Raw genomic sequence first — 26,652 nt, forward strand, 5'->3', positions numbered from 1 at the left:
AAAATGAGAATTTTCTGGTTTTTCTCTAATAGATCAGGCTTTCCAGGGTTGAACATGACCCCAAAGGTCAACATGGAGAGCATTTTAGTGAAACACTTCTTCTCTGACCTTCAGCAACTCTGCATCAACCCACCCTTGTTTCCAACCAACCCAAGTCTCTCATAAAGTTGATCAGTTTCCCATTACTCAATCTGACTGCTTTCCATAAAGGTAGCACTCTGGGGGAGCAGGGGTGCCATTGCTCCTGCTGTAAGCCATATGGGCCCTTAACACTCACCATGAGAACAGTTCACACTCCTGGCACAGAGTCAAATCCACACTGAGCGATGAATTCCAAAAGGGATGTGGCTCAATGACATCAGGGTGGCTTTTTGTCTTCCTGCAAACGATGATGAAGTACTTCCAGTCTGATTAAAGTGTGACCTTGATGGTGTTTCTGAACATTGTCTGGGTTAAATGAGCACCTTGAAATACTGACTGCTTCTACTAAATACACACTTTCTTTAAGCAGAGGTGTGCTACTTCTACAAGCTGAGGAGCAGGACAGTTTAAAGTGCATCATTAGATGAACAGCTATCTGGAATAAAAACATTTCAAAATCCTGAACCTGGAAATGAGAACATTAAAAGTCATTCAGTCATCATCCAGAATAAAAAGATCTCATCTGATGCCTCACCACCACATGGGGATGATCTCACAGCTCTTAATCCGGCTGGGATAAAACTGTGCTCCAATTTATCAGAGATGGCAAAAGTACCCAGATACCTTACTTGAGTAGAAGTAAAATACCAATGGAAAAATGTCTTGATTAAAAGTAAAAGTAAAAAGTACCAATCAAAATACCTACTATCAGTAAAAGTAAAAGGCTTTGAAATGTTCTCAAAAGTACTTTTGACAGTTAAAAGCATTTCTTTTGCATGTTTCAGTGGCTGTAAAGCTTTTAAACAATGGATCATTTTTACAAAATCGACTAAATCAATTTCATTGTTTGAACAAACACCACCTGCCTACACACAAAGAGATGCTGGGTTGACCCAAATGTAAGGTTAAGCCTGTTGGTCTATTTATTTGGGTTATTTTTATTGAATTGGGTATTCTAAGAACCCAACTTGCTAGGTTATTCCTGTTGGGAATGGAGTTATTATCTGTTGGGTTGTAGTTTCTATAATGCTTTGTTGCTTTATTTTGAACTACCCAACACCTTGAGTTGATGTTCAGGCATGTGAAACCAAGCACCTCCCACAAACTCGACCCCGAGAGTTGGTTATATTCGGAACCACAACTCATCTGAAGAGACTGAGTTCTGGACAAAGCAAGGTTTGTTACATGCATGTGAAAAAAATCCAAAACAGCTGATGTGCATTGGTTTTGCGTCGCTAAAAATTAAAAATTACATAGGCTTAGGCTATATTTATATATATATATATATATATATATATATATATATATATATATATATATATATATATATATATATATATATATATATATATATATATATATATATAAAAATATAGCCTAAGCCTATGTAATTTACCGATATTTATGTTGAAAATGTAACTAATTCAAAGTAAAAAAACTCGTAAAAGAAATAAATACCTCTAAAAGTACAAAGTGGCACACAAATCTACTTAAATACAGTAATGAAGTATTCCTACTCTGTTACTTGCCATCTCTGCAATTTATCATCATCATCAGCAACAGCTCATTTTCTGCACAATGCATGCTGGGAAACCTGGCACCTAATTTGGAATCCTTTCTCCCTCACAAGGCCTTGCCCATCCTGCATTAAAGGAAACTGTGTTGTACTGATGAAGGCGTACTGTGAGAAGAGAGAGAACCTGTGGTTTGCTGATTGGATTAAAAAGAAAAAGAAAAAACCTTCACACTTTATGTTGAGTGAGCAGCTGAGGTGAGCGCTGTGTATCAAGGTGACTGATTAAATGTGAATCTGTGCCACAAAGCTTCTGGGAAGGCCATGTTTGGGGTTTTGTATTGTATGACAAAGAGCTCCTTACCTTTGTTTCCTTGAGGCCCATTGTGTTTATTCCAGATGATGACTCAATGGGTAGAGAAGAATTGTGTGTTTAGAAACAGTGCAGAGAGGATTAACAGCTCTACTGGTGTAGAGACATCTATTTATAGAGGTTAATTACAGCTAAACGCTCACTGGATGACTGCATTATAGCGGGGTGTGTTTCACCATCTGTTTTCTTGTTAACAGCCAATCCGATGATGAAAAACACAAACCTTATTACAGTAAGAAAACCTGTGTGTCTGCAGTCTGAATTTTAAAGCAGGATCTGTAAACAGAAATGATTTACACAGAGGAAACATCCTGTCTTACTTCTGATGAAACAACACGGGATATTTTTAGTCTGCAGCGCTGAATCCATGGAGAGATTCAGTCAATCCATTTGCCAAAGAGCTTGTTTGTGGGAGAGATAAAAGTCAGTAATAATGCATATGCTTCACATAAAGTTAATAAACAGCACAATTCAACTATGACATTATGGCTACTAACAGGAGAAGTGATCAACACTGAGCTTCTCTTTGTATTACATCTGTCACTTTGGTAGAGAATGGTTATTTAGTCTTTGGTCCTTGATGTTGATGCGTTGAAAGCAGTGAAAACAGGCAGCATGAGGGTGCGAGCAATTTATAGGATGGTGAGAGCAATTTATAGGATGGTGAGATTTCTTTTGATATTAAATGTTTATAATCTAAGCATGGTAAACAAAATGGTAGAGGGAGTATGTATAAGTATTCCACAAATGTTCAATTGGATTCAAGTCAGGTGATTGACTAGGCCATTCCAACAGATTGATTTTCTTTTTTTTTTACACCATTTGAGAGTCAACTTTGCCATGTGCTTTGGATGGTTGTCCTGCTGGAAGGTCCAGCCACGTCTCATCTTCATCATCCTGGTGGATGGCAGCAGATTCATATCAAGAATTTCCCCATACATGGCTCCATTCATTGCTCCGTCAGTTATATGAAGTTTGCCAACACCATGAGATGAGAAACAACCCCATGCCATGATGCTTACACCTCCAAACTTCACTGTTGGTGAAGTGTTTTTTAGGTGATGTGCAGAGCCATTTCTCCTCCAAACATGGTATGTAGTATGACAGCTGAAAAGTTCAATTTTGGTCTCATCTGACCGGACAACATTCTCCCAGTATTCTACAGGCTTGTCAAGATGCTGTTTAGCAAACTTTAAACCAGCTTCAACATGCCTTTTCTTGAGGAATGGAGTCTTGCGGGCTGAGCGTCCATAGAGGCCATGGTGGTGGAGTGCATTGCCTATTGTTTTCTCTGTAACAATTGTACCTGCTGCCTCCAATACTTTCTGGAGCACTTCAGGGTGGTCCTTGGCTCGTTGAGTACTCTTCTGACTATCTTTCTGACTCCCTGGTCAGAAATCTTCAAGGAGCTCCTGTGCGTGGCCTGTTTATGGTAAGGTGGTGCTTCTCCCACTTGCGAATAATGCCCCCAATGGTGCTGACTAGAACATTCAGGTGCTTTGATATGAGTCTGTAACCAGTTCCATTCTGATGCTGAGCAACAATCAAGTTGTGAATGTCTTCAGAGAGCTTTTTGCCTTTACCCATCATGAGGTGTGTGGTATCTAACTGCTTGGTGAAAAAACAACGTTTTTTATAGGACCATCAATTTGCTCTAGCCCAGCTGATGTTGGTTTGCACTGATTGGAAGTTCAAGTAATAATTACTGACAGATTTCTGGTGGTATGTTGCATTTCCTTGCCTAAGTATACAGCCTTTCCATGGTGTGTTCAATACTTTTTTTACTGTGTTTTCGTACTTAATTCACCATAATCATTATTTATGGACCTGAGCGTTGTGATTTCTTTTCATGTGTGGATTATTTGAGTTAATACCAATGTCTGGTAGAAATTTTGTTTGAATTGCAGCTTTGGAAATAAATGTAAAGAGAAAAAAGTTGAAACGTTCAATACTTATTTTCCCCACTGTGTATACCTCCCCAGTAGGTATACACTTGGGGTAAGACTTGGGGTTACAACCTTTTTGCTGAGTCTCACCCGTCAGGGGGCGATAACATTCAATTAACAGGTACATCACAGAGTTTTACATGATATGCAAACATTTTTTAAAATCATTTTTACGCAGACAAAATGCTAAAATCACTGGCAATGATTTTTTTTTCATTGCTAGTGATCAAAGCATTTATATTAATGATTATTATTATTATTATTATTATTATTAGTAGTAGTAGTAGTAGTAGTAGTAGTAGTAGTAGTAGTAGTAGTAGTGGTAGTAGTAGTACTATTGCTATTACTATTGTTATTTAAATAGAGGCAACCATGCCAATGATAGCACTCAAAATATCGGATAAAAAGACAACGTGTAAAAACTGATTCACAAGACAACAACAACAACAACAAAAGTGATACTTGTGCAAACAAAACATAACAAAACAAAACAAAACAAAACAAAAAAAGAAATTCCAGGCCTGTAGCAGTAGCCAGTTGGGCAACATTTTTGACACCAATGAGGCACTATAGTGTACATATTGGCACCAAAATACTTGAATCATTGTTAGGGCCGACCTTGCGGCTGTGCCGTAACAATTGTAACTAATTATTACTCATTTTATAACAGCTGAGACCTAAGCAGACATCCAGCCTCTATTTAACAAAGCTCTACTCCATCTGCAGACAGGTCTCCCTGGAATTTGCAGACTGAACACATCAACATTAATCTTGCTTTTTGGAAAAACCTTCAACTATTTCTTCACAGAAAAACTTATGCCTTCTCCAACCACTGCTCCAACAAAGGCTGCTCCCCCTGGGAGTAAGATATAGAGCCGAAGTAAAGAAGTGAAATAACTAATCAACATTATTGTAATTATTCCTGCCTATTCTTGCAACAAATAAGAAAAGCACTGTGCCTCATATTCCGACAAGTTTTTTACACCAGGGGCCTCATTAGTCACTGAAAGTAGTGAGACACAGTAGGGTAAACTTGCCGATGTAACTCTAACAACAACAACTCATAATAAGGAACTGGATGAGCAGAATATTAGGAATGAGTCGTCGATAAGTGAGATAATCTTGTGTCGCAGACATTCATTCAAATTATCAAAGTGCTGGTCAGAGAACAATTAAGAACATAATGGTGCATATATGGGTGAACATGGGTGAACATGATTGCAAGACTTTAAAATCTGTTTTTAATGACTTTCTGAGACAACAACACAGTGACAATGTGCATGCAAAGCAGTTATGTCATTTAAATTAAGTTCAAGGTTAAAATATAGCTTAATTAGGTCCTGTAATGTCAGTTACAATAAGGCAAAGGGCCCATTTATGCTCAATGTTAAAATGGCCTTCTGTCCATGCGCTGTGTTCATTTCATCTGTATTTTTGCACGTTTCCACAAGGCTTACGGATACGAGAGCGGAAATGGAGCAGTACGACCGCAAACTGTGGGGGGCAGTGTTGCTGTTACTACCCAATACAAAGCTTTGGCGAGACACGAGGAAAAAATAACAATTGAGGAACTTCACAATCTATTTAACTGCCTCACTGACCACCCTCTCCTAAAACACCGCCTCCATTTTTGTCTTTTATGCAAGAGATACATTAGCAACACCTCTTCAACAGTCGTCGTGTTTGTTGAGTTTCATTTTTACAAACTTTAGACTCTGGGCCAGCCTGCTCCTTGGCAATAGCAATGCCTCAGTCAACTAAGCACGGAAGTATGTGAGCAGTGACAGTAACATTTTTTTAAAAAGGACAGATACATTAGATTAGATTAGATTAGATTAGATTAGATTAGATTAGATTAGATTAGATTAGATTAGATTAAATGAGATTAGATTAGATTAGATAAGATCTGTTTGTTTTGTCTACTGTGACATGTGCTGCTGCCTGTCTTGGCCAGGTCACCCTTGTGAAAGAGGTCTCAACCTCAATGGGTCTTTAACCTGGTTAAATAAAGGTTTAAAAAATAGATTAGATTAGATTAGATTAGATTAGATTAGATTAGATTAGAGTAGAGTCTTAACTGTTACTGAACATAGTACAAAGTACATTAGCACAATAAAATTGGTGCATTTGGTACAAAAAAGGAAGAGAAATGGGCCTTAAGTCTGGTTGGTTTCTGTTGTGCACCAGAAACTTTCTCTGTGAGCACCAGTTTGAGAACCACTGCCTTAAAAGGTTTCAGAAATCTCAAACATTGAGCTGAGATATGACCATGAGTGCGCTGGTTTCTCAGCTTGATTTTCTCCCGCCATCACCAAGTTGTTTTTGTGTGAAGAGAGAGCTTGCTACACAGAAGGGGATGATGTATTTCCAAATCCAACCAAGGAATAAGCTACTGTGATTGGTTCCTTTCTGTGACAAGCACAGCATGAGGCCAATTACAATTTGCATTTGAGAAAAAAAAAAAAAAAACACCAACAGCTGACAACAAAGCTATGCTGAGCCTAAAAGGAACAAGTGACGACAAGCTTTCTAGAAATGTACTTAAGGAATGTACTCAAGTAAATGTACCCTGTTCCTGTCCACCACTGGTATCAGAGCATCTTATTCTAAAACAGCTTGAATAATATTTTACTATTTGCATCATTAAGTCAGAATTGTCTTATTAGGTGTCAGAAATTGGGACACCTTTATTGTAATTATTGATATCTTAGCATGTTGATGTTATTTATCTCATCAGAGCCTTACAGAGCAGCTATCAGAGCCTCACACTCATCTGTGTGCCCATTGGGTTGTTGGTGTTGGGGAAAGGTTAGACCAGCCTCATTACTACCTTGAGACAACAGACAGCTAATAAACCTGCTAACAGAGATGGGTTCACAGAGCAGATACACTCTGCCTGTAACCTACAGGGGTGCATAAACATACTCATTAGTTACGTAACCCGACTCTCAGTGTTTTGTTTGGAGAGCGAGTACTGCAAGAAAACAAGCTTTCCTTCTGACTTTTCATTATATAACTGTACTGTGAAGCCAAGAGACCTTCTCCCAATGTGGTAGCTTTATCGAATTTATGCTACAAAGCAAAAACTTGCTCTTGGATATGGCTTAATACAAACAAATAAACTCAGGTGTTGTTTCGTTAAAGCCAAAACCCATACCCACCCTTGAACTTGCAACAGTGCCCAGGCATATAAAACCTGTGTGTAGTCCTGTAGTCAAAATTATGTCCAAGTTGCAGCTGGAACTTTTAACTATCAGAGAAGGCTGTGCTGTGCCTAATGCATAAATTCACGGTGGCTCTCCACAAATGGATCTGTATTTTTTTCTGCAGGAGTTGGCACTGCTTTAAAACTGATGGGATAGATATTGCTGCACTGTCGGTGGAACAATCAAAGGAGGGGCTGAGAATGTGCCCAAGTCCAACCTAAGCCAGGCCTGTGAAAAAAAAAATAAGCAGAAACATCGAAGTACAGCAGAAGCTGTGTGCCAGATGGCCTGGCTTTAGAGGCGTATTGGAGAATCCAGTGGATTGATTTTTATTAAGCCTGTGCACCCCTGATAAGTCAAAGACTTAATCCCACTCCCCTGCACATTAATCTAAATGTTCCTTAAATTCAGTGGTTTCTAAACTTTTTTCTGTCAGCCATGTTACAGCATGAAATGACCCCAAAGTGTAACATTTTGGGTTGTTGTTACATTTTAAACTGCAAAACTCCCCTCATTAAAAGAGTGAAAAAATATTGCCTCTTCACATTCAACAGAACAGTGAAAATTACTTCTTTTACAGTCACTTTAATTGAACACAATTTTAAAAATTAAAAAAAAAAAAAGAAGAAAAAGTTGTCCGTTGACCACAGGTTTCAGTGAAATATTCTCATGGTATCTATACTGACCAAGTTTATGTGAAAACAACTGAAGAGTGGATTGATTTCATTAGATTATGTTTCTGAGTGTTTTCTCAATTTGTTGGGTCTCCTTTTATCAGTTGACAACTTTAAACTTTAGTCCGTTTAAGCGGTGACTGGTTGTTTGTTGTTGACTTTATTGTGACAAAGAGGGTCTGTACCATCCTCACAGTTGTCTCTATTTACATCAGACTATGTGAACATGCCTACAAGATTGATCCTTAAAGTTTCTTTTTAAACAAGTGGTGGATATTGCTCCATAGTCAACACACATAGTCATGCTCAATGAATTTTTGACTTGCCTCACCACCAGCCATTGGTGCTGTCACCATAGTTGCTGGGGTCTGTTTATTAGAAATGACCTTGAGGTCATTTTTCTTTCAAGGTCCCATATTCTGCTCCTTTTCTGCCGTTTTATATGGATCATTGATGTCTTCATGAAATGGTAGTAACATGTTTTGGTCCAAAAAGCCAATAAATCAAGCACAGCAGCATTGTTTCCAGGCTATAGCCCCTCTGTTCAGAATGCTCTGATTTAGTGGGCGTAGCCTTCATATGTAAATGAGCCACCGTTGATACTGCCCCGCTCTTCTGCGTCACTGAGAATGGCACCACAAGCTCCGAGTGCACAATGTTTAGAAAACAGCACAGCTCGCTTACTGTAACATTACAGGCTAAAACAACAGGCTAACTGCAGCTAAAGTTAGCATCCTGAAGCTAACACAGAGACAGGGGGGACACTGAGGAAAAGCTGTTACATCAGCTCCACAGCACACAGCATTTAAAATACTTACATTTCCAGGGTTCCAGGTTTGCTGGAGGATGGTTGGTAATGTGCCTGGACTCAGGACCAGTCTATTCGCTAGTCCTCTGTTGTACTGTCCAAAGTTGGAAAAGCAGTCGGCCGTGAAGTGACTAGCACACACATGCACAGTTTTAAAACTCTAGCCACTTAGTCTTGTCTTCTTCCGAGATTGGAAGTTTGTACATGGAACTATGTGGCTGTTTACAGCCAAAAACAGAACAGTGATGGTCCTTAAACTTCAGCTTTCAGGTTGCAAGGGTATCTGCTCTGATGGACCAATCAGGTCAGACTTGCTCCTGATTGGTCACAAAAGGGAACCACTGATGTCGGTTAATCCCCAAAATTCAAACAGCTTGTTTCAGGTCAGGATTTTACATTCACAAGCTCTACTAAATACAGGTTTTGTCATTAAATGTCACATTTTATGGGCTGGGAGGATAGCCAAGGACCCACAAATTTCACTAAAAGACTTAATAAAGTAATTTGGACCTTTAAAGTTGCTTGCAAATCTCTTCAGTGGCTGGCTGTGGGTTTTTGACCTTGATTTCTAAAGTGTAGTTGCTCATTTGGGCTTGATTTGTTACCTGTATTATCCCCACCTGATTCTCTCAGCTCTTCACAACAACAAGAAAAAAATATGATTTCAATAATTTTCTTGTTTCTATTTTTTTTTTTTTTTTTTTTTGAACAAAGAAAAAATATATATCATTTGAAGTTTCCATGTTGGCTGTTTATTGTCATTTTGCTGTTATTTTTGCATAATGCATATGTACTTTCTTCTGATCAAATTTTTAAAAAAAAATTATCTGATATTTTTATGTTGACTTAATTTCCTGCCAATTTACTGCTAACAAAAATATCTATTTACACGGCTAACAAGAGGAAACTAACGCGCCGTGATTGGCTGAGGTAACTACGCCTACTTCCCATCCAGAAATGGTCCAAAACATCAACATGCAGGCAGAGAAGGGGGTTGAGGCAGATACAGACACTGATACACATGTATAGAGGCCTATAGGAGACGATTGAGCTAGATTATTTCCATGCAATTGAATTTTATTCATTTCTTTTTAGGAAAATCCTGCAGACTCTACCTTTAAAAAGGCCCAAGAATCAGTGAATAGACGACTAATGATCCAAAGTACACTTTAGCACTGAACAGAGTTCATTTATCACTGTGCGTCTCTGCACTGTGGACTCCTTGTTTTTGTCTGAGTTTGTAGCAATTACTTTCACTAAAAATGTCACATCTAGAAGCCAGTGAAGCATTAAAGATGCATGCTTTTATTATTCCAACAACGTTTTCTGTCCTGATTCCGAATATCATTTAAACAGCACTGTTTCACTTTGTGCAATACCTCTGAACACACTCTCTCAAAGTCAACGGTAAAAGGGAGAAATTTAATTACATAAAAGAAGCATTCACAGGTCGATATCACTTTACAACAAAAGGTACCTCTCATCTCACTTCCTCTTGTTTTATTGCCAAACGCTCCTGGCTGCACATTACACCTCCATGGCAACCGAATCTGTAAATCAAAAGTCTATGCGGGGACAGAGGAGGCGGCAAATAACCCGAAACAAGAAAAAGGCAATTGCAGAGTCTCGGCCGACTCAGTGTCCCAATACAAGGTTAGCACAAGAGGAGGCTGCAAGCAGAGAGTAATGCCACAATCAGAGGAGAGGAATAGAGGTGGACAGGAGCGGAGAAACAACGGGCAGGCTCATAAGTAATTGATTTATTGCTCACTCTGTATTTGGCTGATGTTTCTTTGCTTTGAATGTGGTGAATAATTGAGATCTCTCTGTTTGTTCTGGAAACTGATGTGATGAGGTGGATGTGATGTACTGAGGGGTCATGGTCTGGAGCAACTGGGCAGACCTTAACGTAAAACAGACCTGTCACTCTCTGACAATGATGAAGTGACTGTTTATAGCCACATACGGGAACAGACAGAAATCCATCAACATGTAATAAAGTGGAAGAGGGTAATCTCTCAGGGCAGGAAAAACCTTTACAGCATGTGTGTGTTGTTGCTTTTGTGCAAATATGTCTACAGGTGTGGACGTATCTGCACAACAATAAGCACACTATTGATTGGGCTTGAGAAAAATGACAATATAAAGGAGCAGTTATTGTGCTTTATGATTTTCAAACATGGATATAAATGAATAATACTGAATGTCCTGACTAAATGTGGGTAAATTTTCAAACCGCTACATATTCAAATGAAGAAATCCCTGAATTGGTCTGTAAACTGATCAACACAGTTAAGTCTAAAACACAAAGTTTCACAGCAAGGCTGGAATTAAGGTTTTCTGAAACAGCAGTGTGAGGAAAATAGGATTTTTCTAAACTTTAAATTGTATAAAGTTACTTCAAGAGTACCAGAGGGACAGTATGTAGCCTAAAAAAGCCAAATACACAAGTTAAACCAGAAAAGAAGAAAAGCTGTAGAGAAATGTGTCTTCAAAGTAAGTTTTAGTTGTTATTGTTCTCTACTTTTAAACCGACAACACCATATAATAGGTTTACATTCAGAACATACACTCTGTAGGCTGACTAAGCTGAAATAACCGTAGCCATCTCAGCAAAATGTCCTCCTTTTTTTTTGCTGAAGTAATTTCAAACTGAGAAGCAAAAAATGCCAAAATCCAGTGTAGTGTACTGGGCAAAGACAGAAGTAATCAACCCAATCAGCAGATCTGTGCCCTGCAGGTAGAAAGGAAATCTTCAATCTGTTCACGTGATGTAATTTTTTTTTTTAACAATCCAACTCAATATTTTTAAGTCAAGGTTTCCGATGTTGTGGATCACATCAACTTAAAATTCTGCGCTGCTACAACTAAAAAAAGAAGTAGTTGGACCAACTTAAATGAATTGCTTCGATTGGTCACACCTAAATGAATTAAGTTCTTTGAAATGAAATTAAACAGTTCAATTGACACAACTTAATAGGTCAAATAAACTTGATATTTTAATTCGTATCAAATAAACATTTTGCATCAATCCATCTTAAAGTTTTAAGTTGTTTTAACTCATTAATCTGCAAAACCAAAAAGGACAAACCATGGATGAGGAGGGAATGCTGTGGATATGAGACTCTGTTGCTCATTAAGATACCACGAGGGGCCATTGTGTCTGTGCTCCATGGCATGGACCAGCTGGCTGTCTGTGGTCCACTGCGCTAACTGGCTGTCTGTACTTGTATTATATCTCTGATAATAATTTCAGCCCATCAACACATCTCATACATTAACATATAAAACATTAAACACGCTTAAAGATACAGGGTCAATGCCACAGGGCACAGACAGCAGGTCCATGTCATGTGGACCTGCTGTCTGTGCTCTTGGCAGGTTAACATCTTAATGTACAGCGGGGTCTAATATCCACTGCATTCCCTCCTCACTCACGGTTTAAAATAAGTCAATACAATAGGCTGTAAAGTAAACTTTACAAGTAGATATAAAGTAAACTCAAGACTATTAGTTACATTTACTAACCTTTTTAGTGCAAATGTTTCCCTAGATTCTTTTAAGTCAGCTCAACTTGTCACATTTTTACAGTGCAGTAAAGATTAAAAACACCTTGTCAGATTTTACTTTGAGGTTTTGCAAATTATTGAGTTGAAACAACTGAAAACCTTGAGTTGGACTGAAGCAAAATGTTGATTTGAGAACAATCAAATTTTTAAGTTCATTTGACTTAATCAATTGTGTTGATTGAATTAATTAACTTCATTTCAAATATCTTATATAATTTAGGTGTGACCAATTAAAGCAATATTTTAAGTTGGTCCAACTGTTTTTTGTTGTTTTTTTTCAGTGTAGTTTCAAGTGCCTGAAGGCAAGTAAAAGTGGAACCAAGCTTTTAAGAAAAAGCTTTATCTGTTTCACTTTGGTTCTGTTTTTCTTTATTCTGTGCTACATCCACTATCCTAGCTGCTCTCATTAGTTTTCACTCACTATCATCAAGGCTAAGAAGGATTCACCAATTCTTTCCTTCACAGCACCTGAAAAGGAGGCCAGATTCGTCGGCCACATTTTGGAGGAGTCTTTAAAAAGGGACGCTCAGCTGTGATGTAATCAGTTTTCAGATTCAGCCTTCGTAGACTGCAGCCCCTGAATTGGGACACAGCTTAAGTGTGTGAGTGGGAGAGCAGGTGAGCTGAAGATCATGATTTCCATTCAATGTTTTGTTTGTGCCTGTTTTGAACTGGCATGATCAAGGCCGACAGCGACCAGTGAATAAAAACACTCATGTTCAGACAGACATTTCAGATTATTTTACTGTAGTTGTTCACAATTCCAGTCATAATGGAAACACACAGAAGGCCAAATTTTGCTATCAAAACTTCAGAGATATCACTTCTTCTTTTGGGAAACGGTGTGATGGAAACACAGCTACTGATGTTTTTCTTGTGTTATCTAAAGTGAAAAGAAGATTTACTTTATTAATCCCCTTTGGGGAAAATTCTGTTACTTACACTCTAATCATGCTATATATACATACAAATACAGCACTTTTTCCGCAGAAACATGCAACAATAACGGTCAGCGTGATGGCGGTGCACTCTCGGTGTGCACCTGAGCAGTTGGGGGGTTTTGGTGCCTTGCTCAAGAGCTCACTACAGTGCTCAGGAAGGTAAGCCGACAGCTCCCCAGCCATCAGCCCAATTCCCAATCTTGGTCTGCATTTGGTCTTAAACCAGCAACCTTCCGACAACCAAACCAAGTCCCTACGGACTGAGCTACTGCTGCCCCTTAACGTTTGCGTGGGGCTCAAACCCATGACCCTGGGATTAAAAATCTCGAACTATACCAACTGAGTTAGCCAGGCCTATGGGGTGTTCATAGGCCTGGACTAAGGGTCTGCAACCTGCTGTGTCTATTTTCAGCTCCTTGGTTTCTCAACAACAAGCTGATCATGATCTTGTGTGGATAAAAATCTACTGTAACACCTTAAACTACCCCACTTGAAAAAACAGAACTGTCCCTTTAAGGTGTCCCAGCTTGAGTGTGGAGGCACTGACTGGTGATTAATTGGGATAAATCCTTTCAGCTTTTTCTGAACCAAATGCTGAAATAATTATACATCAAACTTTAATAACATTAATTGACAGGGACAGGGTGGGTTTGGGCACGCTGACATAACATTCGTCAATGTTTGCATCAACTCAGTTTCCTCATAAGTCTATTAATTTAAATATGCTAATAACTTTGAGTAACTTTCAAAAGTTTTAGATTGGGGCTTAAATAGTATAGGATCAGAGCTTCTCCATCCTTTAAGCATACAAATACCCCGTGGAGATTAAGTAATTAAAACTTTAATTAATTTATTATGATTGTAGGGGTCGTGTAAGGAACACATTGGGCTCATTATGCGCTAATTACGTGTGATTTGAAGTCTATTTCACAGTTGAGCAGACGACTGAACTTTGTCTCCCTTGCTTGCAGTTTGCTGTTTACCAGCACAGCGAGAAGCAATGGACCCTGGGTAAATTTTAAGTGGGACTGGGAGCGATTGGTCTTTAACGGTTTGTCCCCTGCTGTGGCTGTATCAGAGGAGACACCTGTAGCAGGGACTGTGAGAGCGGGACAACAAGGCCTCTTTGGGTTTATTCAAGGATGGGTTACAGATAAGGTTTAAGTAATTAAAAACAAGTTTCAGTAATCTGCGGTCACCTGCTACAGGCTTTGGCTGCGTTGGTATTCTGTGTGTGTGTGTGTTTGTGTATGTGTATGTGTGTGTGTGTGTTCAGTGAGGATGAGCAGGACGAATTGATGAAAGGCAGAGCTGTCATTTCAGATTAAGCGAGGTGGCTAACCTCTGTGTTTCATCTTACAGTTGATTCCATTTGATCAAAACTCACGAATCAGATGACTTCATTTCTCACTGATCCTCTCTGAACAGGAATTATGTTCTTATCTTTTCTTTTTTTTTTAAATCCTCAGATCTGTGTGTTTCAGTTTACATTCAATCAATGTTGAGAATAATGGTGTTTCTGAGTGTCCTTCTTTGGTGAGGAGTGACAGACACATGAGTAATGATGATTGGCTGAAGGTAGAGTACAATTTCATTGAAAGCCAATCAGAGCTGTAGTTAAGGAAGGTGGACGGTGGTGGTGTTACAAACCTCAATGAGCCACAAACTGCTACACAAGAGAACCAGATGTGACCATTGACTGTAAAAAATAAAAATGGACGTTATCTCGTTTGATGTGAGTTCGCCACAAAAACTGCTCCCCCTGGTGATTGGCTGTAGTATAGGTCAAAAACTCTGTCTCCCCAGCCATTCCAGATGGGCTGTGGTCAAACTTTAAGAAATTTATATGCCTGGTAAAAATGTTTCTCACATTCAAATACTGTGGTGATGGGAAGATATTATTGGGTTGTGTTGTGTAGTCCTCGTTATTCTGAAAAGTTTCTTTGTATTAGTTATAAGAGGTTAAGAACAAGGCTTTACATCATGGTAAACGATAATTGGCAGCTGCTGTTCTCGTGTATTTTTGGGGGGTAAATGGTTAAATATGTCAAGAGAGGGAGTCAAGAAGAGATTAGAGTCTTGAAAGAAAATAAAATCTGTCTCAATGCGTTCATTTCATGCCTCTTCTGTCCTATCTCCTCTGCGGCACCGGAAGTTCTTTCTTAGTGGCCATTTTGAAGACTGTCCCATAGCGATAATTGTGCTCAGAGGAGAGAGGTTGGAGGAGACTGATCAGAGGAGCTATGTTCCAGGAAACACGAGAGCTGGCTTTGCAGAAGTCTTTTCACTGACAGAAACGCCCCGTATGGAATATCACTCTCTGATTGGACGCTGCAGCAGCTCAGACTTCTCTACATGAAACTTCAAAAACACAACAGAGTTTAATGAGAGAAAAGACGAGCTGAGGACAGGCACTGAGGATCGTTCAGAAACTGATCATAAATCTAGTAATAAAGTGTTTGTTGTGAGTGTAAAGAATGAAATACTGAACACAACCATCATCAAATCAATATAACGGAGGATTCAACTGAAAACTGAAATCTTATAAATAATATCTTCCTGAAACACAATAAACTGGGTTATATTAATAAGTTTCAGCGTTCAAGATCAGATGGGCTCTAGATAAAGCTAAATAATTAATAAATAATCTGACAATTATACATTTTACTGGTAAAGTGATCTGTGTGCTTCTAAACAGCACACAGAATAAACAGAGAGCAGGTTTTCTTCATGGTAAAATGTTTGATAAACAGGTTAAAGGAACAGACAAAGCTCTGTAACTGTTTCTGTTTGATCAGAGTTATTACAGCGCACATGAGCAGACACACAAACAGCTGTTAGAGCTGACTGACAGATGATCCAGAGGTGATCAGCTGATGCCGTCATCACTGAAACACGTTGCTTCATGTGATGCTCCGAAGGAGAGGATGTCCCATTGCTGTAAAAACCAATCTCCTCCATCCTCTCTCCTCTCTTTATTTCCTAGCGTCTCTCCATGCATCTCTGGTGGGAGGGACTAAGACGCAAGTAAATACTTATATTTATTAGTGCCATATGCAAATTTTGTCAATATGTAATTATTTTATTACACTTTTCCATTTCCACCCCTTTAAAAATGTTCTGCATAGAAACAGAACCATTTTAATACAGTCTCAAAAATATTATTGGTCACAGTTTTCCAGTCAATTAAAATTATATTAATGATCTACACAGACACTGTACCAGTTGAGGAAAGTCAACACTAGAATTTCAAATAGTAAATATTCTGGTTGACAGCATGTTATTTTTCTTTTCTTTTTTTTCATTTTTTGAAACTGTTTTTTTTTTTTTTTTCCAAATTAGAGAGGCAAAACGGATTTAAAGTCAGACACAGTATGAGAATCTATCAGCAGTTTTTCAATGTGTTCAATCCAAATTTCACTTAATAGATGGATTTGTACATGTTTGTTTGTAAATGTAAGCTTTTTACAGCATGACAAATTTTGCTTTACCACATGACAAAGCACTACTCCATTACATACAAGTCTAACAAATTGAGGTTGAGTCCATCTGAAAAAATGGTGGGGGTACGTAAGGCCTCCAAGGTGAACCTTTTTCTTGTCAGGAAGTACTTTGAATGCTACATTACAAAAACACAGATTCCTCGTGTGATACATCGCCACATTTCCACTGGTGAACTTGAAGTCGACTCATAGGAGGCCCTTCATCCTGTCTCTTCGCCTCCATCACTCCAGATATTTATACACATCTTGGAAAGCTGCCATGAAGACTGCAAAAGTTCCCTGAGGACACCACCATGGTGTCAAAATGTTATCCTAACCAGCTCTATGTTTTTTGAGATCCAAGAGTTCTGAGCCTCCAGAGATATATGGAGAAGTTTACATTTCCAGAGGGTTGCATAGTGTTAAAGATAGTAAATCACAAAAATAAAGTGCAACCCACAAAAGTTAAGCAAAGACCTTTAACCTCCTTTATGTGATATCTCTCACATGGATATCATGCAGAAATGGAAGCTGTACATAAGAGCAACATTTACTGAGTGAAACAGGCTCCATTATTTTACCAACAATATCACTTTTGGAAGATAAATGCAGCTGGTGTCGAGGTAGCACTGTCAGAAGTCACAAATGAACCTGCAAAGAAAAAATCACCACTATTAAACAAATAGTACTGAGAACACCAGCCGATGAAAATGGTTAGATTTAGAAACGCCGTTTCTGAAAGGATTGTGGGCCATTATTAAACATTAATCTTTCAGGAGGCAGGCAGATAAAGAGGCATTATTGAAAACACATTTCAGCGCAGTGAGGCTTCTGCATCCATAAAGCCAAAACACGAAATTGCTGTGTAGTGTTGTAAAGCAAAAGCAGGCTGCTAAATTTTAAATGAAGAGAGCAGAACTGAAACACAACTTCAATGGGAGGAAAGTGGAGATTTCCAAACTTTGACAAATTGGAAGTTTTTTAGATTGTAAGCTGTTTTTAACAGAGGCAAACAAACTTTTACTCTCAGACTGTTTTTCTCTGAGAAGTGGATGTCCTCAGTCACCTTTGAAGGTTTATTTTAGCGAAATGTAAGATGTGTGAGCATGAAGGTGACCTGCACGCAGGAAGTTTTTACAATTAAAGGGCAACTCCGGTTTTTTGACACCTGAACCTTATTTATAGGTGTGTGCATGCTCATATACTCACCAAGACAAACATCGTGCAGCTCGGAGTCCTTCAGAAGTTATTTTGATCCAACCAATTTTAGCTGCACTTAGCGGGGGCCACGGCAAGGGAGCTTCAGCGCGGGACATAATCTCTGCAAAATGCCTCATTTGGGCTATATTTTTTCATCCATTGCCAGTGTTATCATAAAGTCAGCTCGTCTACCGTCTTCAGACTATGACTTCTAGTTTGACGGTTGTCCTTACCGGTTTGCCAGTACCAGTTGGCATTGAGTCGTGGACGTGCTCCTGTTTGTTGTTCTCGAGCCAGCTCTTCATCTCTCTCCCTCTGCATCCATCTTTCATGGAGCTCCTCGTCCGTGTACTCAGGCTCAAACCGGTAAGGACAACCATCAAACTCGAAGTCATAGTCTGAAGACGGTAGACGAGCTGACTTTATGATAACACTGGCAATGGATGAAAAAATATAGCCGAAATGAGGGATTTTGCAGAGATTATGTCCCGCGCTGAAGCTCCCTTGCCGTGGCCCCCGCTAAGTGCGGCTAAAATCGGTTGGATCTAAATAACTTCTGAAGGACTATGAGCTGCACGATGTTTGTCTGAGTGAGTATATGAGCATGCACACACCTATAAATAAGGTCCAGGTGTCAAAAAAACGGAGTTGCCCTTTAACCTTGCACCATTTCTGAAAATACAAAAAATGCTCATTAGCTCTGCTGTATTTTGTTGTTTGGTTTTAGGATGTAGAGCGATCCCCTTCATGCCACTGCTCACTCAGACATGATGCAATAACAGCACCCCTGCATGTTTTAGATGTTACCCCACTCCAACACAGCTGATTCAAATGAATGGCTCATTATCAGGCTCGAGCAGAGCTTGATGACGAGCTGATCATTTGAATCAGGTGTGTTGGAGTCAGGAACATAAAAAACATGCAGGGCAGGGGTCCTCTAGGACCAGGGTTGAGAAACACTGCTTTAAACCTAATCGCAACAGTTTTCCCTTCACATTTTTAAGGCTAATAGTTGTTTTGCTCTAAACCCATTGTATAAAAGCCTTGAAGGTAAAACTGTTGTAAGTGCTTATAATTAAGTAGTTCTATGAGTCCAGCTTGGAGCAATAGTACTTGATTAAATATCTGCTTTTACTCACAACATATTGTATTCCTATATATAACTGTGATCATGTATATTTTTGCATGCTGGGATATTTATGTAAGTGGAGATAATAGGTATGCAAATCTGTCTTGTATACTATTTGTGGGTACTCATGTAAAACCCAGATACTTAGTAGTTTTTTGTTTTGTTTTGTTTTTTTGTTTTTTGTTTTGTGTGTGTGTGTGTGTGTGTGTGTGTGTGTGTGTGTGTGTGTGTGTGTGTGTGTGTGTTAATAACTTCATTTAATTTTTTCTGTGATTTTGTTTCTTGTACTTGGTGTATTATTTATTTATTTAAATGATTTGAGATGCAATGCACCCTTGTCTACTAAGACTTCACCTCCATGGACACTGCCATTTGGGGCAGATGGGAAGAGAGGGGGATGGTTGAAAAGTATTACGATCTGTGTTGTGTTTAAATGGCCAAAGCTGTTGGAAAAATAACTTGTGCATAATTGATTACAAGATAAAACTGAGGAGCTGAATATTTACAATTGGACATGAAAAACACACAGAGTCCTCTCACCTCAGCTGTCTCACTCCAGAGAAGACTATTTAATTTAGCCCTGACCCCAATTCCACAAATTTCAATTCCTCAATTTGAGAAACGACGCCCTCTGGTGGTGCGAGGTAATGAGTGTGATAACCAACCCGTGCGACAACTGTCCCTATTCTCCCCTGATTCAGCAATATCACTACAATGCTGTTAGTCAAAGAACTTCAAAACAAAAATAAAGCTTTTTTGTGTAACTGCTATTTGCAAAGTTTACATCAGACTGTAAAACACACTATTTACTCCTGCTGCCTTTGTCACTGATGGCTTTGTTGATGCGTAACAGGCCAAATCAAGCTTATTTTACTTGACGCTTCAGTCTAAGGTTGAGGAAAAAGCAGAAACTTTTACTTTTGCAAGGAGCAAAAATCCTTTAACTCAACATTCATGAAAGGATAAAAAATAAAATCTTCAGGAAATGTAAGAGCGTAACATCTTTTTTGGACAAAGCTTCATCACTTGAGTGTTAGTGACAGCTGTGAGGGATCTGGGTTATTTCAGTTGTTGTGTCACTGCCTGTCACTGATCACTGTTTCAAAACTTCTACATGCTGTTGATCTGGTAAAATTTATTCCAACCCTCTGGGTGTCAGAGAGGATGTTTGTGAATGAAATGAGCCGCCAGAAGAGGAAAAAAACACTCTTCAATCTAGTTTTACAAAGTGGAAAGTCTTCTTTATTTTTACACATCCTGTATTATTCAGTCCCTGTGTGCCTGTGTGCACGGCTGTGCTGTTTGGGCTACGAGCAGCCAATCAAAAACACATCTGAGTCTGTTGATATGAATTTACCTGCCTGGTTATGATGCACTGGAAGTGTGGAGGAGACAGCGCTGACAGGGACAATGATGGGCGACACTAAGTACTCACATACACCTGTCGCACTCGGTGAATCAGGAATGACAAGCTCTCGATTACTGCTGAGACGACTGACAAGGTGACAGAAGGGAGAGAAGAAAAACTGAGGAGCGAAAAAAAGAAGATGTGGAGAGAAAGTGATGGAACGGAGGTGAAAAGGGGTTGTAAACACTTGGTAAACACTTGCTCTCTGTGAAATGAAACACGTTGAACAGTTCCACAGAGCATTAGTGACCCCAGAGAAAATGAAAGTGGGTGAGACAAACACAAGAGTAGTAAACACAGCTACAAGCAAACAAACCCTGAAACTTCAGCTGGGTCACCCATCCAGCCTCAGAAAGCTACTTCTCCTGCTGTCAAGAATCTACTTCCTCTTCATGCATGGATTTCCCCCATCAAAGACGCTTCCTGCGAAATGAATTGGGTCTCTATACCCATGAGTGCTGTGGTGGCATTTTAGTTTTTGAATGTGCGTATTTCTGTATTCTGCTTCTTGGAGTCATTAGTGTCAAATTTGGCACGGCAATTAACATAATCCTCCGTCTGGTGAAAGCCTTGAGTACAAAGTGTAGAAAGAACAAACTAATTACTTTCTCATCCGTCAGACGGAGGGAGATGAAGGACAGAGGAAGAGAAAAGACAACAGACGACTTACACGCGACTTCAGGCAAAAACAACAGTGAGTAAAAAGTCGACACAATAATGTATAAGAAGTGGAGCTGAAAGCCTTCAGCGAATAAACAATGAAGACACAGGAGATGTGGATAAGAAGAGCAGGGAAGACAGCGGAAGTGAAAGAAAGAGTAAAGAGTAAAAACTCTGCTGCTGTCTCTCAGAGGGAAGCTTAAAGAACAACCCAACTGTTTAACATTTAATTTTTCCTTTTTTTTGTCTGTGCTGTTTCAGTTTTAGCAACTCTACTTTTAACTATTCAAAGTGCCTTCTGTCCCACTGGAGCTAAATACTGAAAACAAAGAAAAAGGCACATTTAAAACATTTTTTAACTGATCTTTTTAAACAAGCATTCAGACACCAGCAGTATTTAAGGTAGAGGTGTGTGCTGTGTAGAAACGCAGCAATTTCTAATGGATCTAGTGTTAGAGTCACTGCCTGTATTCATGTCAAGACAAATGGCCTGTTTGCACTAATTAGGGACGGACTGATAACTGGCCGGGCCCAGTCACCAATACTCAGCATTTTGAGGCACATGGACATTGTTTTTTTTGTTTTTTTCAATCCAACAGCCGATAAAAAATTCAGTGTTTTTTGGCTGTGCCTCTCTTTCTGCAGTCACTACATCTCCAGCGTTGTCCCACCCACAGTACCATCTGATTGGTTACATGCAAAGCCGTGGCTCAGGTAACAGCCAATCAGCAGTCAAAGCTGTGCATGCACAGTGTTCACACACATCCCAGAGTGGAGAAAATGTTTTGTTAAGTGGAGAAGCTCCAGAGAAGATATATGTTTGGAGAGCAGGTTTAGGTAGCAGACTCTCCTGACATTGTTATAAACATCCCAGTCCCAGTTTGTTAAAGTTTTCATTTAACTTTCTAAGGCGTGCTGCTGAGCCTGAGATGAATATACTTACATGCAATTAAACTAAGTGTTGGAGTTTTAATTATTTAAAATGTTGACGCAAATATTTTCATTTGTACAAATAAAACAATACTAGCTCCAAATATCAGTTATCTGATATTTTTCTGACAGTGTAATATTCAACACCAAGTAGCATAGCCACAACAAAGGATCAGTCCATTAACACAGATTTCCTTACTTTAAGCTAAGTTTGAATTTAAACCCTAATATACACTCCATACCCAGCAATTAAAATCTCTAACGAGACAGTTCATTGTCTTTAAGCAGTCTTTTTTTTTTTCTTTGTCTCGCCTTCCATTTATTTACAGGTATTATTTTGTGTGTTGTCAGCTCAGGGTGTTCAACCGATCCTACTGAAATACAAAGTTTTATTAATATTATCTTCTTCATGAAACCCCAGGAAAACAAGCGAGGAGGACCCAAATGCAGATGAATTAAAAAACTTTATTTTAACTAAACTAAAAAAAAACAAAACTCAAACAAAAGAAACAAAATCAAAAGTCCTGAAAAAAACTTGCAATAAGAAACCACAAGGCACAGGAAATACACGAGACATAACGCGGGACAGTCAGAGTGACAGCAAACAATGACCCAACAAAGAGCACATGGAACACAGAGGCTTAATGGTGCTTTCGAGGCAACCTGTAACTAGTATGTTACCCAGTTAAAATATCTGAGTGCCAACCTGAAAGCATTCCAGGCAATTTACGACTTTGGTTTGAGCACAAGGAATTCTGGGATGTAAACAAACCAGCATGGCAGAAATTCTAAGATTTATGCTTGGTCATTTCAATTACCAAAGGAGCCTGCAAGTTCTTTATTTAAGTGAAACTGAGGAGGGGAAACCACAGCATCCATAGAGGCTACCATATTGTTTTGGCACAGATGTGACGTCACAAATCGTAACTCGGAGTACATTGATCTGGTACGAGTTCACGGGTCGTAAGTTATGAGTTGGACTGCTGTTCCAGGGCATTTTCACGAGTTACAGGTGGGAAATATACGAGTTGTCTCGAACGCACCAATATACCCAAGGGAGTGATTAACACAGGTGTGAAACAAGACACAGGCGAAACACAAGGAGCAGTCAACAAGGAGGGAAACACAAGGGGAACTAAACCAAACACCGGGAAACTCCAGACAGAGACTGAATACAGAAAAGACACCAAAACACTATAATAATCACAAAAAGACATACACATGACAAGAACCAAGTCAAAACCACAAGGAAAACCAACCAAGGACAAACACAGAACCACAAAGAAACACAAGAAGACCAAAACACAAGAAAACCCCGAAAAACACAAACCAAAAACACAAACCATGACAATCTTGCCATGTAGTTCCTGTATCAGTCCAGTTTTGGTAGTCATTGCCTATTCCTCAACTTTTGCAGGTGTATTCACAAATAAATTGATTTATCAAATGTTACTCAGCCCTCCCTTCCCTTCTTTACTTTTCTTCTCTTTAAACACACAGCAGCATGTCCCAATGAATTTTGGTGTAAGATTATTTGAAAATTCTCTTTAATACATTTTTTTCAAGATGCTCAAATACAATAACTTACTGTCTGAAATGTTTCACTCATCACAACAGCTAATCCAGGAGTGAACAAGACTTGTGAACAAGACTTGTGCACAACATTGTGCATATATTGTGAAATCCTCAGAAGCTAGCTGCTCATCATTTTTAAATGAGCTATGTGAGAATGTTCATGAATATGTAAATACATGTGATGTAGCACCTACTGTGTACCATAAACAAGAAGGATGCACTGCGGGGTCTCTCTCTGAACACCTGCAGCAGTTTTTACATGCTGCAGGTGAAGAACAGGAAGCCATGACAGATCACTGAGTAAAATGATCATGGATGGCTGTCTTACACAGAGGTTTTCTTTTTGAATGCCAAGTAAATATACCTGGGCAGCCCAACGAGGTGTCATCTAAGTGTTAAACAGTGTAAGGCAACAGGTTACATGACTAGCCCTTGTATTATGTTGAAAAAAAATACACTGATTATGTTACAGATCATTTTGACCTATACTGTAAAAATCTTCTCAAAAAAGGTAGAACTAATATCAACTTTGTTTTAGTTCATATAAACATTAAGAAAAGGGTAATTTAATACATGTTTAATCCCAAAACTACATCTAACAAGTTTTATTTGAAGTTATCCCCTCTTCACAAACACTTTTTTTTTTTTTTTTTTTTTTTTTAATTTAAATTGCCCCATTCTCTCAGATTCTTGGGGCTCTAATTTTGTAGAACATGCGCAAGCGCAGGCACACGGGGCGTGACCAGCGCACTTTGCAAGTTTCCTGCAGTGCCAAGAGAGGCGCACTCAAGGCGCAGAGGAGCACGTCCACGCCTCCCTCCTTGCGAAGAGAGGGAGGAGAAAATCCATGAGTGGGTTTAACACAGCTGAGCGCTGTTTTCACCAATCAAATGAGCGCCTCTCCTCACCTTTGAAAGCTCTGCAGCCGAGGTGCAGCGTCTGATTGGTCTGGTACTCCATCTTTTCCATCTCCATCTTTTTAGATCACGGTAAAAATAAAGACTAAAACAGAGAAATATGGGAAATCACGGGTAAATCCTGAGTGACATACATTTATTTTGTCTCTTTTTTTCTTCGTCTTTTCTCTCCCTCTTTTCTTTGAATTAAATGAAATGAGAGAACCAGATATATACTCAGTATCAGATGTTAAGGCTGTTTATTGTTTAATTGTAAGATGTGCATCAAACTTCCAGCTGCCGTCAGGTTAACTTTCCATTATGACAAACGGCTTTAATCTGACATCAGATGTGTCGGGACAGTTAATATAGATACAAATGTATATGCTGGTTCAGACAGTTACATTAAATAGTGATTGCTGTGATTGTTTACTACATTAAAATGTGCCTGACACTCTGGAAACCTGCCTCTGAGGCTTTGTTGACGTGTGCGCACATGTGCGCCTGTCACCAAATTACAGCTGCGTGGGGTGCACTCCGCTCTGTGCCGAGGATAGACCAGGTTGGGGCTGGCGAGCTTTCAGCGCACTTTCTGCACTTTTTTGGCACGAAATTGTCACTGCGCCAACATGAACATGCCGACACCTCCCCCTGGTGTGCCGTCAACTCCCCCTGGTGCGCCGTCACACCCATCTCTGCGCAGACGGTCTACCAAATTGTCAAATTGGCAGCGCACGGTGGTGCGCCGCACAAAATTAACACAGCGCAGGGTGCGCCAGGCTTGTGCCCCCTGCGCTGCGCCACAAAATTAGAACCCTCAGTGTTTAACATTTTCCATGTTCTCCACATAATGGACAACATGTAACTGTGTGCCCTCTGCAGATGTGATTCTTGAATTCAGCACATCCCAGTTCAAAATCTGTGGTAAAGCTTCTTCAGCTGTAAATATACCTGAGCTAGTTTTTGGTGAATATGTCAAAGAGATGACATGAGAGCAGTGATGAGGACAAGGGAGAGGAAGTTCATCCTCTTCCTCACACCTGGGTGCCTGGGTCTGAGCAACTATTCAGAGGATATCAAAATATAAATAATTGGGCCATCAAAAAAAGTATATTAAAAGAAACTTCCTTGTTTTGGACTTGAACATCTAACTTACCTTTTTTAAAGTGTCTCAGTCAAAATAACCCACTACATCATCTTTGTATACTAACTCTGCACAGACATTTCACTACTCACTAAAGTATCCAGATTTTACACACAAGTTCATGATCCTAGACGAGGAAAAGTCACAACATTTCATGAAGAAAAAGAAAAGATAACTGGTACTCTTGTCGACATGAAAACAGATATAGGTCAAACTGGTAACAAAATAAGAGGGTGACACTAACAGCATGCACAAAAAGTGCTCATACTCGTTGAAGCATTATAGTGTCACATTGAGGTTAGCTTATTGTTTCAGATGCCTTTTAAGACGATCAGCCACCTGAACCCTTTGCAGAGGTTGGTTTATCACTGTGAACCTGAAAGCCGTGCTGTTGGGAGCAGTAGCCCGTTGAAGAGTCTCCTGGGTTAAAGATTCTGTGAGGATTCAGACTAAACAGACCATTCACAGACCATGAAACAGCTAGGATAGATCTGTGCTCCCCTGCCTCAAAAAGGGGACACTGGGCTTCTACCCGCGAGCCAGAGACCCAGAGAGCTCTGTTTGGCTCAGCCTGAAAACACGAGGCTGGAGCCTTGTCTGCCAGCAACACACAGGGACAGACACAAGGGTTGAGTAGAGTACAGTCCAAGCGACAGGCTCCTGTAGAGCCGGCTGGTTCTAGTTCAAGACACATGAGAGTCACAGCCCTGACAGTGAAGACACAAGAGTGTGCAGAGGGTGGGTTGTGTTCGATCCATGCCCTGTAGTGGGTTTGGAAAAGAATCCTGGAAGAGGCGGGATGCCTTGCTGCTCCCAGAGTTAACCAGAGTGAGACGCTCACTCTTGTGAGCACCCAGCGGGACCGTGTTGTGTTGGATTACTGACAAAAAGAATCTGAGAGTATGTGCCTGTAAGTCACGGGAGGAGAACTGTGGCTCCTGTGCTCCTGTTTCAAACAGACGGTGCAGGGTTTGTGAAGGAGTAGGACTCTGGGTGGAGTCATGGAAATGTGCCATCTGAAGACTCTGGAGTCTACTTCTTTTGTTACTGGACTTTG

Source organism: Halichoeres trimaculatus, unplaced genomic scaffold (genome assembly GCF_033239565.1).
Source record: "Halichoeres trimaculatus isolate MK-OKI-2021-1 unplaced genomic scaffold, fHalTri1.1 fHalTri1_scaffold_16, whole genome shotgun sequence".
NCBI lineage: Eukaryota > Metazoa > Chordata > Actinopteri > Labriformes > Labridae > Halichoeres > Halichoeres trimaculatus.